Below are 15,039 nucleotides of genomic sequence, written 5' to 3'. Positions count from 1 at the left end.
TATCACATATCTATCTATCTATCTATCTATCTATCTATCTATCTATCTATCTATCACATATCTATCTATAACACATCTATCTATCTATCTATCTATCTATCTATCTATCCCATATCTATCTATCTATCTATCTATCTATCTATCTATCTATCTATCTACAGTGCCTACAAGTAGTATTCAACCCCCTGCAGATTTAGCAGGTTTAATAAGATGCAAATAAGTTAGAGACTTCAAACAAGAGCAGGATTTATTAACAGATGCATAAATCTTACAAACCAAAAAGTTTTGTTGCTCAGTTAAATTTTTATAAATTTTAAACATAAAAGTGTGGGTCAATTATTATTCAACCCCTAGGTTTAATATTTTGTGGAATAACCTTTGTTTGCAATTACAGCTAATAATCGTCTTTTATAAGACCTGATCAGGCCGGCACAGGTCTCTGGAGTTATCTTGGCCCACTCCTCCATGCAGATCTTCTCCAAGTTATCTAGGTTCTTTGGGTGTCTCATGTGGACTTTAATCTTGAGCTCCTTCCACAAGTTTTCAATTGGGTTAAGGTCAGGAGACTGACTAGGCCACTGCAACACCTTGTTTTTTTGCCTCTTGAACCAGGCCTTGGTTTTCTTGGCTGTGTGCTTTGGGTCGTTGTCTTGTTGGAAGATGAAATGACGACCCATCTTAAGATCCTTGATGGAGGAGCAGAGGTTCTTGGCCAAAATCTCCAGGTAGGCCGTGCTATCCATCTTCCCATGGATGCGGACCAGATGGCCAGGCCCCTTGGCTGAGAAACAGCCCCACAGCATGATGCTGCCACCACCATGCTTGACTGTAGGGATGGTATTCTTGGGGTCGTATGCAGTGCCATACAGTCTCCAAACGTCACGTGTGTGGTTGGCACCAAAGATCTCGATCTTGGTCTCATCAGACCAGAGAACCTTGAACCAGTCAGTCTCAGAGTCCTCCAAGTGATCATGAGCAAACTGTAGACCAGCCTTGACATGACGCTTTGAAAGTAAAGGTACCTTACGGGCTCGTCTGGAACGGAGACCATTGCGGTGGAGTACGTTACTTATGGTATTGACTGAAACCAATTTCCCCACTGCCATGAGATCTTCCCGGAGCTCCTTCCTTGTTGTCCTTGGGTTAGCCTTGACTCTTTGGACAAGCCTGGCCATCTGCACGGGAGGAAACTTTCAAAGGCTGTCCAGGCCGTGGAAGGCTAACAGTAGTTCCATAAGCCTTCCACTTCCGGATGATGCTCCCAACAGTGGAGACAGGTAGGCCCAACTCCTTGGAAAGGGTTTTGTACCCCTTGCCAGCCTTGTGACCCTCCACGATCTTGTCTCTGATGGCCTTGGAATGCTCCTTTGTCTTTCCCATGTTGACCATGTATGAGTGCTGTTCACAAGTTTGGGGAGGGTCTTAAATAGTCAGAAAAGGCTGGAAAAAGAGATAATTAATCCAAACATGTGAAGCTCATTGTTCTTTGTGCCTGAACTACTTCTTAATACTTTAGGGGAACCAAACAGAATTCTGGTGGGTTGAGGGGTTGAATAATAAATGACCCTCTGAAAAGAATTTTCACAATTTAAAAAAAAAAATAAAGAAATAACATTCTTTTTTGCTGCAGTGCATTTCACACTTCCAGGCTGATCTACAGTCCAAATGTCACAATGCCAAGTTAATTCCAAATGTGTAAACCTGCTAAATCTGCAGGGGGTTGAATACTACTTGTAGGCACTGTATCTATCTATCTATCTATCTATCTATCTATCTATCTATCTATCTATCTATCTATCTATCTATCTATCCCATATCTATCAATCTATTTATCTATCACATATCTATCTATCTATCTATCTATCTAATATCTATCTATCTATTTTTCTATCTATCTATCTATCTATGTATCTATCTATCACATATCTATCTATCTATCTATCTATCTAATATCTATCTATCTATCTATCTATCTATCTATCTATCTATCTATCTATCTATCTATCTATCTATCTCATATGTATCTAGAAAAAGAAAACATGGCAGTTTGTACCTGTTCACACTTATGAGGTGCTGGTCAGGTTTTTTTTTCTATCAATCTATCCCATTTCTGTCTGTCTGTCCGTCCGTTCGTCCGTCCGTCCGTCCGTCCGTCCGTCCGTCCGTCCGTCTATCTATCTATCTATCTATCTATCTATCTATCTATCTATCTATCTATCTATCTATCTATCTATCTATCCATCATATATCTATTTAGAAAAAGAAAACATCGCAGCTTGCACCTGTTCACACTTATGAGGTGCTGGTCAGGTTTGTGCAATTGCTTGAGTGAGTCAGCAAAGATTTAAGATTTTCCGGTAATTGAAATTATTATAAGTAATGTTACGATTATGGTATTAATTATGCATTTTTCATAGCAATTTGTCTCTTTCTGGAATTGTTTGTCTATAACAATCATTTCTGTAAAATAATTTCCCGTATGAAAAGGTGTTGTGTACTAGTGAAGGTACATGTAGTCATTTGGCAAACTGTCTTCAAAGTTGCAATTTTAAAAACTCAGACAACTCATACACTTGGACAACCTCTAGGAATTTGATAAGTCCCTGAAAATGTTCGGATTGAAGGTTTGTATGCTGATAGTAGAGATGATTAAATCTGTTGAAATTCGAATTGACCTGTAATGGGGCACTAGATTGCTTTTGTATGTGAAATTTGACTAGTAGTTACACAGTTATGCAAAAAAGGTATTTGTTACTTTGCTAGATAGACTGTCATAGGTAAATGTCTGGAATTTGGGGGATTTTGTCTCTTAAGGTACCGTCACACTAAGCGACGCTGCAGCGATACCGACAACGATGTTGATCGCTGCAGCGTCGCTGTTTGGTCGCTGGAGAGCTGTCACACAGACACCTCTCCAGCGACCAACGATCCCGAAGTCCCCGGGTCCCCTTCAGCTTCCCGCACTGACTGAGCGCCGGCTGTAAAGTACAGCGGTGACGTCACCGCTGTGCTGTGCTTTACAGCCGGCCGGCGCTCACCAGTCAGTGTGGGAAGCTGACGGCGAGGGACATGACCAGACACCGGGAATGTAAGTATGTACTGTTTGTTTTTTTACATTTACAACGGTAACCAGGGTAAACATCGGGTTACTAAGCGCGGCCCTGCGCTTAGTAACCCGATATTTACCCTGGTTACCAGTGAAGACATCGCTGGATCGGCGTCACACACGCCGATCCAGCGATGTCAGCGGGTGATCCAGCGACAAAATAAAGTTCTGGACTTTCCCCAGCGACCAACGATCTCCCAGCAGGGGCCTGATCGTTGGTCGCTGTCACACACAACGATTTCCTTAACGATATCGTTGCTACGTCACAAAAAGCAACGATATCGTTAACGATATCGTTATGTGTGACGGTACCTTTACACTTTTAAAAGACAACCATTCCCCTTTAGTTAAAGTATTGTACAAGATAAGCAAAAACTCAGTACAGGCACTTGTGGTAAGCAAACACACTATGTCTGACTCACTGTTTTTGTTTTATTTTTCTGTAAAAAATATTGTGCTGGCTTTCTACTGCTTTCTATTGCATTGAGAATGAAAAATGTGTCATTCAAATGCAGTAGAACAGATACTAGCAACTAGAGATGAGCGGTGTTCGAGTCGAACTGTTCGCCAATTTCAAATTCGAGCTGTTTTGGGCGGTGTTTTAGTCGTTCGACGAACCCGAACAATTTGCTTAAAATTTGGCTGTTCGAGTTTCTGTTCGATAACTGTTCGTTCACCAAAAGCCTCACTTGATTTGCACATTAAAACTTCACTATCATTGTTAATAGACTGTTTCAGTGTATAGTGGGTGGGGGGGTGGGGGATAGATCTGTGCTGAAATAACGCCGATCTCCATTTTTTTTTTCTTTCCCGCATTTACAGTGGGGTGGTGCAGTCTCTCAGCCTATCAGCAGTGCGCACACACACAGCAATGTGCATGTGATGCACACAAGCAAGGGCATGTGTCATTGGCTGTGTATGTCACATGTCCTCCTTGCCCTATAAGAACCAGCCATTTGCCCCGACGCCACCATTTCCTCACTGCTGCAGCTTAGTGTTAGATGGCACCTCTGCTGCTGTGGGCGCTATACAGACTAAGAGTGTTTTTTTGGAGCGAATTGTCAGAGAGATAGGTTTAGGGAGTCGGGAAGAGTCGGGACTAGTTGTAATATCAGCCCTTTTCAGGGTAGGTTACAGCAGTTCATAGGACTGTTTTCCAGGCAGGTCTGTGCCAGTGCTGTGCAAGTGTTTGTCACAGCATTTGGTGTAATCTAGCTCAGCCAATCCTTTTGGGCTAGTAGCATTGTCTGATAGTCATCTAAGTAGCCCACCTGTGAAACTAAAGTTACCTTCACACATAACGATATTGTTAACGATATCGTTGCTTTTTGTGACGTAGCAACGATATCGTTAATAAAATCGTTATGTGTGACAGCGACCAACGATCAGGCCCCTGCTGGGAGATCGTTGGTCGCTGAACAAAGTCCAGAACTTTATTTCGTCGCTGGATCTCCCGTGGACATCGCTGGATCAGCGTGTGTGACACCGATCCAGCGATGTCTTCACTGGTAACCAGGGTAAACATCGGGTAACTAAGCGCAGGGCCGCGCTTAGTAACCCGATGTTTACCCTGGTTACCTTCCTAAAAGTAAAAAAAACAAACAGTACATACTTACCTAACGCTGTCTGTCCTCCAGCGCTCTGCTCTGCACTCCTCCTGTACTGGCTGTGAGCGTCGGTCAGCCGGAAAGCAGAGCGGTGACGTCACCGCTCTGCTTTCCGGCCGCTGTGCTCACACAGACAGTACAGGAGGAGTGCAGAGCACAGCGCTGGAGGACAGACAGCGTTAGGTAAGTATGTACTGTTTGTTTTTTTTACTTTTAGGAAGGTAACCAGGGTAAACATCGGGTTACTAAGCGCGGCCCTGCGCTTAGTTACCCGATGTTTACCCTGGTTACCGGCATCGTTGGTCGCTGGAGAGCGGTCTGTGTGACAGCTCTCCAGCGACCAAACAGCGACGCTGCAGCGATCCGGATCGTTGTCGGTATCGCTGCAGCGTCGCTTAATGTGAAGGGGCCTTAACTACACCGCCTGTATATCTCTATTTTCACTGCATCTAATCCAATTAATAGTTTAGGGCCTAGGAGCAGTGTCTGCATGTCATCTGAGTAGCCCGCCTGTGAAACGAATTACACCCCCTGTGTATCTCAATTTTCACTGCATCTAATCCAGTCAATAGTTTTGGGCCTAGGAGCAGTGTCTGCATGTCAGCAGAGTAGCCCGCCTGTGAAACTAACTACACCGACTGTGTATCTCTATTTTCACTGCATCTAATCCAGCTAATAGTTTAGGGCCTAGGAGCAGTGTCTGCACTTCAGCAGAGTAGCCCGCCTGTGAACCAAACTATACTGCCTGTGTATCTCAATTTTCACTGCATCTAATACAGTTATTAGTTTTGAGCCTAGGAGCAGTGTCTGCACATCAGCAGAGTAGCCCACCTGTGAAACTAACTGCACCGCCTGTGTATCTCTATTTTCACTGCATCTAATCCAGTTAATAATTTAGGGCCTAGGAGCAGTGTCTGCACATCAGCAGAGTAGCCCGCCTGTGAAACAAACTATACCGCCTGTGTATCTCAATTTTCGCTGCATCTAATCCAGTTAATAGTTTAGGGCCTGGAAGCAGTGTCTGCACATCAGCAGAGTAGCCCGCCTGTGAAACTAACTACACCGCCTGTGTATCTCAATTTTCACTGCATCTAATCCAGTTATTAGTTTTGGGCCTAGTACCACATGTTGGCCACTCAGTTCTGCTCGGTTTTCATCCATCGGTTGTTGTGCCAACAACTACAGATACAGAGTTGCCAATTAGTTAAGCACTAAAATGAGTGGCAAAAGGCCTGCTGCTGGTGGAAAGGGAAATGGGCGTATTGGAAAGCGAAAAAAAGGTTGTGTCCGTGGGGTAGGTGGTAAAACAACAGTAACATCTGCAGAAGAAAGACCATCTTCCAGCCAAAGTAAGATGTCTACTTCTTTTCGTGGACAATCTGATATGATCCCTTTCTTACGACCATCGCTACAAGCATCGCCAAAAATTCCAGATGAGGCACAAAAACAGCAGGTGCTTGAACGGATATCAAGTGCTCGTTCAAGTGGGCTCTCCTCCATGTCAACTTCACCATCACAACTACTCCAGTCCTCAGAGTTGTCCCCCCAATCGCACTTGCTTCCTCACAGCTGCCAAGTCTCCAGCTGCCTGTCTGAGCATGGGGTAACACACATGGTTGAGTCTGTAGAGCGGTTTACGCATACTATAGCCTGGGAATCAGAGGTCTGCTACAGAGGTTCTGTGAATCCAGACGAGGAAATGATCTGCACTGATGCCCATAATCTTTGTCGGATCCAGGCCCAGTTGAAGAAGGTTCTGAGCATAATGTAGACCCTCGTTCCCAAACTGTAACTCATGTTGGTGGAGACAATGAGGAAGATGATGATGAGACTGAGATACCTGATTGGACCGAAAACTTGACTTTTCCGTCGGGGCAGGAAGAGATTGGCTCTGAGGACGACGGGTGTGAGAACACACAGGATGATGATGACGAGGTTGTAGACCCCACTTACTGTCAACCCCCAGTCCGCCAGTCCATGAGGTCAGCAGAGGAGGTGGAGGAGGATGCTAGAGACGAGTCTGACGACGAGGTAACAGTGCACCTTCCTGGACAGAGACGGAGTACTGGAAGCACGTCAACAACTGCATCCTCAACCCCAACTGTGCCTCAGACCAGAAGTCGTGGTGGCTCTTCAGGTCGCACGGGTTCTAAGCCTTGCATGGCCTGAGCATTTTTTGACGTCGCAATGGATGACCCAACTCATGTTGTCTGTAAAATTTGTCAACAAAATCTCAGTAGAGGCCAAAAAAATCACTAGCTTGAGTACGTCATGCATGAACCGTCACATGGATATGAGGCATAAGTTGCAGTGGGAAGCTCACTGTGCTTCAATGCGGCTATTTGGCCAGGGTCAACCACCATCTGCCCCATCAAGTGCATCCGCATCCTCTTCATCATCTGTGACTGTGGGGACAGCAGTCACACATGGTTTTAGATGCAGACCTTCCACCTCTTTACCCGCAACAGCCAGTGTGATTGGCAGGTCATCAGGACATTTGCAAGTGGAAACACCTGCTGGTGTTGAGCGCTCTCCGACAACGACACCACATTTTGATCAAGGCAACATAACAGGTCCGCCTGCACCTTCCTCACAGACCAGCAGTTTGCCGGGGATACCCTACTCAACTCCGTCTAAGCACGGCAGCCAGCCCTCAGTCCCTCAGATGTGGACAAGTAAAAGAACATTTCCTCCTAGCCATGACAAAGCTAAGAGGTTGACTTTCTCCATCTGCAAGCTGTTGACTACAGAAATGCTGCCTTTCCGCCTGGTGGACACAGAGGATTTTCGAGACCTTATGTCCGTCGCAGTGCCCCAGTACCAGATGCCCAGTCGCCACTACTTCTCAAAGAAAGCTGTGCCTGCACTACACCAGCATGTCGCACACAACATCACTGCTTCCTTGAGAAACTGTGTGTGACAGGGTGCATTTCACCACAGACACTTGGACGAGTAGACATGGACAGGGGCGTTACATGTCGGTGACTGGGCACTGGGTAACTACTGTGACGTCAGGAGAAGGGGCTGCTGTCCAAGTCTTTCCATCGCCACGAGTTGCTCGTCGATCCTCTGTATCTAGAAGTTCCTCCACTGCTTCTGCCTCCTCAACCTCCTCTCGGTCCTCCACCTGCACCCAAAGCCTGTCTGGTACGCCACCAACGTTGTAACTGCGCAGAAAGAATCCTGCACACCTCCTCACTATGCTGTCACCAGGGCTCAACGGCATCAGGCAGTGTTTACATTGAAATGTCTGGGAAATGTGAGTCACACAGTTGAAGAGTTGTGGTCAGCTCTGGAGACCGAGTTCCATCAATGGTTGTTTCCACTCAACCTGCAGCCAGGGAAGGTTGTGTGCGACAATGCTGCAAACCTGGGTGCGGCCCTTCGCCTGGGCAATGTCACACACGTGCCTTGGATGGCTCATGTTTTGAACCTGGTTGTCCAGCAATTTTTATCCCACTATCCCGGACTAGATCGGCTTCTGCAGAGGGCACGGTCGCTGTGTGCTCAGTTCCGCCGTTCGCATCCCACAGCTCGACGACTTGCATCTCTACAGAAGTCGTTGGGCCTGGCAGTTTACCAGCTGAAATGCGATGTGCCCACATGGTGGAATTCAACTCTGCACATGTTGCAGCGACTGTGGCAGCACCGATGAGCCCTGGTGCAATACGTTATGACGTATAGCCTGGGCCAACGAGATCAAGATGTGGGGCAAATCACACTGCAGGAGTGGTCTCAGATCAGGGACCTATGCACACTTCTGCACAGTTTTGAAATAGCGACGAAGATGTTTAGTGCTGACGATGCCATTATCAGCATGACCATTCCGGTGATTTACATGCTGGAGCACACCTTACACAGTGTTCGGAGTCACGTGGTGGAACAAGAGGAGGAGGAGGAACAGGAGGAGTCGTATGCGGAAGGGATCATATCTCCAACGTCAAGAAGGTTGGCAGCACCAAGGTGGCTGGCATTGGAGGCTGGGGAGAGGGATTACCGCATGGTAGCAGCCAAACTGTTGAGGAAGGTGCAGGAGGCGAGGAAGAAGTGGATGACGAACTGGTGCTGGGTATGGAAGACTCATCAGATGAGGGAGACCTTGATCAAATTTCTGTTGTGCGAGGTTGGGGGGAGAGGGCTGACGAAGGCAGCATGATACTCACCTCGCCACCACCATGACAACAAGGACTTGGTCCTCCTAGATGCGCAAGACACATGAGTGCCTTCTTGCTGCACTACTTGCAACATGACCCTCGGATTGTCAGAATCCGAAGTAATGCTGACTACTGGGTTGCCACACTGTTAGATCCCCGGTATAAAAGCAAATTTGGCGAAATTATTCCTGCCATAGAAAGAGATTCATGCATGCAGGAGTATCAGCAGAGACTGTTATAGAATCTAACATCTGCTTTTCCACAAAACACCAGTGGTGCACGTAGTGAATCTCTGAGTTCTAACTTGCCAACCGTGGGACTATCGAGTCATCACTCAAACCGTAACAGTAACATCGTATCTGGTGGTAACAGCAATTTTTTCCAATCGTTTCAAGATTTTTTTAGACCATCCTTTGCAAGGCCACAGGAAACAAGAAGTCTGACGCACAGCCAACACCTAGAGAGGAAGGTACAAGAGTATCTCCAAGTTAACATCGATGCCATGACTGTGGAACTGGACCCTTGCTCATTTTGGGCTTCCAATCTTGAAAAATGGCCTGAGCTCGCCACTCACACCTTGGAGATCTTGTCATGCCCCGCAGTCAGCGTTCTCTCTGAATGTGTGTTCAGCACTGCTGGTGGTGTGCTGACAGATAAGCGCACGCAGCTGTCCAGTGACAATGTAGACAGACTAATGTTCATCAAGATGAACAAATCCTGGATCCGCAAGGACTTTTCTACCCCTGTGTCATCTTGGGGAGACTAAAAGCTTGATGATTTTTGAAAATCACCTCGCCAACCGTTTTAAAAAACTCTGGCGAAATTGATGCCACTTAAGTGGTGTCTGTGGCCGAATTTTTGGAAAAAATTGAGACTCTTTTATTTAGTCCCCTTGCTGAGTTTTACATGACGTTGCTATCATCAGTTCCAGGTGGGTGGTGTCATCTGCAGAGTTGTTTCCTTATACTATGGCTTGGAATTCAGAGGTCTGCTCCAAATCTTCAGTGTCTGCTAGTCAGCAGAGTAGCCCAGCGACCCACCGCCTGTTTACCTATGTACTATTTTTAATGGCATTTGGCCCAGGAAATCCTTTTGGGCCTAGTAGAATTTGGTGCTACTTAGCAGCGTACTTCACCCATGAAGCAAGCTACACCGCCTGTTTACCTAAGTACTATTTTTAACGGCATCTAGCCCAGAAAATCCTTTTGGGCCTAGTAGAATTTGGTGCTACTCAGCAGCATACCCCACCCATGAAGCAAACTACACCGCCTGTTTACCTAACTACTATTTTGTAACGGCATCTCGCCCATGAAATCCTTTTGGGTCTAGTGGAATTTGGTGCTACTCAGCAGCTTACCCCACCTATGAAGCAAGCTACACCGCCTGTTTACCTAAGTACTATTTTTTAACGGCATTTGGCCCAGGAAATCCTTTTGGGCCTAGTAGCAATTTCTGCTACTCAGCAGAGTACCCCACCCATGAAGCAAGCTACACCGCCTTCTTTCTTTCTCAATCTGACCCCTCAGCTCTGGGGTGTCCACTCTCCCTCCTGCTCTCTCCTTCTCACAGGTGGACTGCCATGTGTTTTCACACTGTGGCAAATCTTTTGGGCCCAGGCATAAGAAGTCGTCGAGGTAATGGATAATATGTGCCGCCTTACAAACGTCCATGACGACACATTCGAGGAAGCAAGTAAACAAATAGCCTCAAATAGTAAGCAGGATATGGAGCACCCCATGGGCAAACAGCGATCTATGTAGTATGCTCCTTCATAGAAGCAGCCCAATGGGAGGACACTATTCGGAGGCACAGGTAGTAACCGGAACGCCCCCTCAATGTCTGTTTTGGCCATTAGGGTGCCCCTTACCAACTTCTTGACCCTCCTGATTGCTTCGTCAAAGGAGGTACAGTACATAGTACTGTACTTGGTTCCGCGTCGATGTTGTCATTTACTGACCTGCCCCTTGGATATGACAAATGGTGGATTAGTTTGAATCTATTAGGTTCATTTTTTGGCACAACTCCCAATGGGGGTACCACTATGTCTTCTAAGGAAAGTGTTCTGAATGGACCATTCTACCGAAAGATATTTCTTTATATTTTATTTTTTTTGTCAAGACGTCTGGGTGTTGGTAGAGTGAGTTTACATTTTTACTCCAGCCTTTCTTGATTTTAGAAGGGCATGACATGGCAATGTCTCCTCCTTTTACTCCTCCACCTCTTTTCTTTTCGCATGACTATATGTAGTTGTGACTTTTCCATGTGTTTGTTGTGTCTTCTGAGCAGTTTGTCAGATTTTGGACACCTTTTAAGGTGTTTTCTATGTGTTTTCCATGTGTTTGTATGTGTTTGTGTTTGCTTGCCATTGGTTTCAATGGGGTTCGACGGTGTTCGTCGATCTTTCGACGAACATTTCGCCGAACACGTCCCTGTTCGACGAACCGAACCTGAACACTAGGGAGGTGGCTCAACACTACTTGCAACATAGCATCACCATATCATTGTTCAGTCACACTGAGTCAGAGACACTGCTGCTATCCCTTTATCTCTCTAACATTGGAATCTCAGTAGTATTTGCTGACTACTACTCATTTCTTCTTCAGTGCTGCAATTGTACTACACATTCCTGTCTGGGGTATTTGTCCAATGCCAAGGGACTTTTCTTCCTGTCTCTATTACTTAATTGTAAGCTCTGATGTCCTCTCACTATTCTAAATCACCCAAAAATGGCTGCTGCATTACCTACCTAGGCAAGAATTCAGGCTATTATAGCCTCTCCTGATTGACTGCACTATATTATATGATGTGATAGCTGTATGCCACTGTGGGGAACCCTGAGCAGTCATGTAAAACTTCTGTAATTGATGCAATCTTTTGCAATATGTAAAATGGTGGTAGGCAGTTTGTGTTGATTTGCGCAATTCGAATTGAAAATTGTTTGAAATTGCCAGGACCTGTGAATTTCATAAAATTCGACACAAGTTCAATTTACATTAATTCGCTCATCTTTAGCTTCCAGTCACTAGTTATTATTCTTTTCCCTGAAGCCCAGTAAAACCAATTAGCCTTCGAATTTGAAATGTAAGTAAGTTGAGTCCTCCAGAAGGAGAGACCCTAAACCCAAAATCTCCCATTATATCCATGTACTTAATTAAAACTGTTCTATACAATATGACTATTTGTAAAAGCACATGACCATTAATGAACAACTATTTAATGTGCCTGAGGAGCACTTGACACTCCCCTGACAATGGATAATGACACAGAAAAGAAGATCTGACATTTTAAATGTCAATTCTTATTCATTTGATATCTCAGAAGATAAGCTGCTGCCAGAAGTCTTTTCCATTGTTCGCAAATAAAACTTGTGCATGCTCGACCATATTGGGTGTGCATGTGTATTGAGGAGTTGAGAGAGATAAAAATGCACCAATAGTCATTAATGGGGTACCATTATAACTACAAACGTTCACCTTTTTAATCCCTTTCTGACATTTGTCATAATAACACGTCGCTGTGCCCTTGGCCTATCTGGCCAGGGATCTATTACTACTGCATGGTGATTGCCTGTGCACACGGGCTGTGCATGGGCGATCACCTCCAGGTGTCAGCTGATTCTGACAGCTGACACCCAGCACTAAGTGCCAGGAGCAGCCACGCACCGCTCCTGGCACTTTAACCCCTGAAATGCTGCGATCGAAATCGATCGCAGCATTGGAGGAGCCGGCAGAGGGATTACAACCTGTCTGCCTTTGGATCGGAGACCCGTGGCATGATGCGGGGTCCTGATTGTTGCCATAGTGACCTGGTGTCGTCATGATGACAGCGGGTTACCAGAGCTAAGAAAGTTGCTTGATCATGCACAGTGCATGATCAGCGACTTTCTCTATCAGTGCAGAGCTGACAGTGTCTACAGCATGGGGATTCAGCACATGGCACCCTCAAACCATTCCAGCAAAATCTGAAATCCAATATGGCGCCTCTTCTCTTCTGAGTTTTGCTGTGTGCCTCAAAAGTAGTAGTCCCCCACATGAGTATCGACGCACTCAGGAAAGATTGCACAACAATTTGTGTGGTGCAATTTATCCTGTAACCCTTATAACCTGGAGGTTCAAGGTGCTCACCACACATCTAAATACATTTATTGACTAGTTGAGTTTCCAAAATGGGGTCACTTGTGGGGGTTTCCACTGTTTAGGCACATGAGGGGCTCTCCAAATGGAACATATTGTCTGCTAATGATTCCAGGAAATATTACATTCAAAAAGTCAAATAACGCTCCTTCCCTTCCGAGCCCTGCCGTGCACCCAAACAATAGTTTTTTCCCTCATATCAGGTATTATCATGCTGAGGAGAAATTACACAACAAATTGTATGGTGCAATTTCTTATGAAAATGCAATATTTTGGGCTAAAAACATATTTGTGGGGACACTTTTTATTGTTTTATTTATGCGGCTCAACGTTATAAACTTCTGTTAATCACCTAAGGGTTCAATGAGCTCACTACTCATCTAGATCAGTTCTGTGAGGGGTCTAGTTTCCAAAATGGTGTCACTTGTGAGGGACTTTCGCTGTTTAGGCACTTCAGGGGCTCTCCAAACGCGACATGGCGTCTGCCAATTATTCCAGGAAATTTTACGTTCAAAAAGTAAAATGGTGCTCCTTCCCTTTCGTGCTCTGTCGTGCACCAAATAGAGGTTTTCTCCCTCATATGGTGTATCAGTATGCTCAGGAGAAATTATACAACAAATTTTGGGGTCCCTTTTTCCCTGTTACTTTTGTCAAAATGAAAAAAAAATTGGATCCAAAGTAATTTTTTTGTGAAAAAAAAGTTAAGATCCAAAGTAATTTTTTTGTGAAAAAAAAGTTAAATGTTCATTTTTTTCCACATTCCAAAAATTCCTGTGAGAACTGTGAGGGGTGCAGTGTTTAGAATGGTGTCACTTTTGGGTATCTTCTATCATATAGACCCCTCAAAGTGACTTCAGAGGTGATGTGACCCCTAAAAAAGGTGTTTCAAAACGAGAAATCGCTGGTTAACCCTTATAACTTCCTAACCAAAATAAATTATGTTTCAAAAATTGAGCTCATGTAAAGTAGACATGTTGGAAATGTTATTTATTAACTATTTTATGTGACATAGCTCTGTGATTGAAAGGCATGAAAATTGAAAGTTGGAAAATTGCTAAATTTTTGCCAAATTTCTGTTTTTTACATGAATAAATGCGAGTCGTATCAAAGAAATTCTACCACTATGGTGTAGTACAAAATGTCACGAAAAAACAATCTCAGAATCACCAGGATCTGTTGAAGCGTACTAGAGTTATAACAACATAAAGTGACACTGGTCAGAATTATAAATATTGGCCTGCTCATTAACATGTAAACCACCTTCAAGGGTAAAGAGGCTAACATGATTAAACTCCAAATTTTACCATTATAAATGTAAACAGGAACTTGACAGCAATGTCAGCCACTTTGGAGACTGTGGCAGCATTAGTCTTTCAGTCACTAAATCAAATTCACGTATATTCTGATTAATTCACTTTCTGCTGTTCATGCTTGTCAATTTTGTGTAGGTTACTTCCATGGTCACATTCATTTGCTTTTTGTGTCTACTTTAATTAGAACAAAAGGGCAAGTCATCCAACAATGAGAAACAAATTGCCATACAGTGGGGAAAACTCCACTCATTACCTGTAGTAATGGCACCTGTTTGAACTTGTTATGAGTATAAAAGACACCTGTCCACAACCTCAGTCACACTCCAAACTCCACTTAAGGTACCTTCACACATAACGATATTGTTAACGATATCGTTGCTATTTGTGACGTAGCAACGATATCGTTAATGAAATCGTTATGTGTGACAGCGACCAACGATCAGGCCCCTGCTGGGAGATCGTTGGTCGCTGAAGAAAGTCCAGAACTTTATTTCGTCGCTGGACTCCCTGGAGACATCGCTGGATCGGCGTGTGTGACACCGATCCAGCGATGTCTTCACTGGTAACCAGGGTAAACATCGGGTAACTAAGCGCAGGGCCGCGCTTAGTAACCCGATGTTTACCCTGGTTACCATGCTAAAAGTAAAAAAAACAAACACTACATACTTACCTACAGCCGTCTGTCCTCCAGCACTGTGCTCTGCACTCCTCCTGTACTGGCTGTGA

The sequence above is a fragment of the Ranitomeya imitator genome, chromosome 2 (genome assembly GCF_032444005.1).
Source record: "Ranitomeya imitator isolate aRanImi1 chromosome 2, aRanImi1.pri, whole genome shotgun sequence".
Taxonomy (NCBI): domain Eukaryota; kingdom Metazoa; phylum Chordata; class Amphibia; order Anura; family Dendrobatidae; genus Ranitomeya; species Ranitomeya imitator.
The sequence above is the reverse complement of the archived record's forward strand: the minus strand, read 5'-3'. Positions refer to the sequence as shown.